This window comes from Triticum dicoccoides, chromosome 1B (assembly GCF_002162155.2).
Source record: "Triticum dicoccoides isolate Atlit2015 ecotype Zavitan chromosome 1B, WEW_v2.0, whole genome shotgun sequence".
Taxonomy (NCBI): domain Eukaryota; kingdom Viridiplantae; phylum Streptophyta; class Magnoliopsida; order Poales; family Poaceae; genus Triticum; species Triticum dicoccoides.
The window spans coordinates 401,274,134-401,276,269 of record NC_041381.1 but is presented as its reverse complement, the minus strand read 5'-3'; positions in this window follow the sequence as shown (position 1 = coordinate 401,276,269).

Genomic DNA, 2,136 nt, shown 5'->3' with positions numbered 1-2,136 from the left:
AGCTTGCCGGGAAGACCAACCAAGGCATTTTCAAGGAACTTGCCGCGACGCGCCGCGCGTACCGGCAAGGCACGGTGAGCAACAAGCTTCCGGGCCCGACAAGACAACGGCCGCGGCAAGGCGCTTGCCGCGACAGGCGGCCACTCTGTGTCCACGCTCCAGCGCATCCACCAACGTGTCGCTCTGGGGGCCTTTCCAGGTGCGCGTGGCGGGAGGCTGTGCAGCCAGCAGTGCGCGGTGGCATGTGAAGCTGACAAGATCGCCATCATGGCGAGCGGTGGCGCCCCTGACGGTCCTTTTCTGCACTGTTTGGGCTACACAGATGGGCATTTAATGCCCTTGTCCCCTGCCGTCAGGGTTAGGTAGGAAACACTGTACAAGTAACTGTACCAACCACCTCGCTTTTTACATTTGTACCCTTGTTTACGTTGCCACCTGTCGGTGACCCCTTGAGCATATAAAAGGAGGCCCATGCGCAACGTAGAGGGGGTTCGGTTCATTCGGGAGCCAGAAGTACACTTAGCTCTCTCGAGCAAAAACATAATAGAATCAGACAGGCAGCAGTAGGAGTATTATCTCTCTGGAGAGCTCCGAAGCTGGGTAAACTGCTCGTGTGCTTCGCCTCGATCCGCTCTTCGTGCGGCCTCCGCCCCCTGCCGAACCGAAAGGGGCTCGGTCCGCCGGCCCCATAGGTGTTCGTGGATCAGTTTCCCCGACATCTTTGGTGCACCAGGTAGGGGGCGTCGAGATTGCGTGAACCTGATCCGGTGTTCACACGAGCTAGATCGTCATTTTCTTCATCAACATGCCACCGAAGAAGAAGGCTTCGGAGGCAGCTGTTCCGTCCACGTCGATCCCACCGCCACCGGAGCAAACGGGTGGTGGGGTAGACGCTGGCGGAAGGACGGACGTCGACGAGGAAGCTCACGACGCTGCCAGGTCCAAGGGCAAGGCAGCGCAGACCTCAACGTCCGTGATTGTTCCGCGCCCATCTCAGGAGGCGCAGGACCGACAGCGTCATGGTACTCGCAGTACCATACATTTGTTGGGCCAAGATCAAGCTGGTGGATCCTGGGGCGCTCAAGACCAGCATGCGCGCCAATGTACCAGCACGAGCGAGACACGGTCGCCTGGACGGGATAATGCTCCTTCTAACATAGTTAGAAGTCCGAGCATATCCCGTTCCTCGTGCCGTCCGCCACTGCCACCCACCACTCCAGCAGAAGCTTTGGCGCGAGCTCAACTGCTCCTGGATTACCCTCCGACGTCGGACAATATCGATGAATGGAGGGCCACCATTCAGAGTCTCATCGGCTACGCCAACGGCGACACTCCACGGCAGCCGAGCGCATCACTGCCGCGGCAGGGTTGCCAGGCGCGAGCCGGTGGCGACGAAACTGGTGGCGGTGCAACCACCATGCAATCACCACCCCGAAGGCCAAGATCGACGAAACTGGTGTCACCGGATCCACCTCGACAGCGACTCCACCGCATCGTCAGATCCATGAGCTCGTCGCGATCAGCGCCAAGTTCTTCACGATCGACAGCAAGAAGACGCTCGTACTCGCATCGAGCGCCGAAGAGAAGCGCGACATCAATCTGACAAGCGCGCTGGGCCTTCTGTTGACATGCATGCGCCAGGGGAACCAGGCGACTTGCCATACGCGGTAGGTTGTCCTGCGTTCACTCGTGAGCTGCGGCAAGTCCAGTGGCCCAGCACGAAGAACTTCAAGCCAGACGTACCAGAGAAGTACGACGACAAGACGCATCCGTCGGAGTTCCTCAGCATCTATACCATTGCGGTGCAAGCTGCTGGGGGACGGGACGACAAGATCATTGCCGACTACTTCCCGCTGCTGCTCAAGCCCAACGTCAGATCCTGGCTCATGCACTTGCCGGACAACTCCATATCCTCTTGGGCCGATCTATGCCATCAGTTTGTCGGCGCCTTCACAGGCGGCCACAAGCCTCATGGCCAAGAGAGTGACCTTCATCTACTCGCCCAGAAGGAAGGAGAACCCCTGCGCAAGTACATTCAGAGATTCAGCAGTGTACAGCACAACATCCCAGACGTCCACCCTGCCGCGGTGATCAGTGCGTTCCATCAGAATGTGCGAAACCGCAGGATGCGGGAGG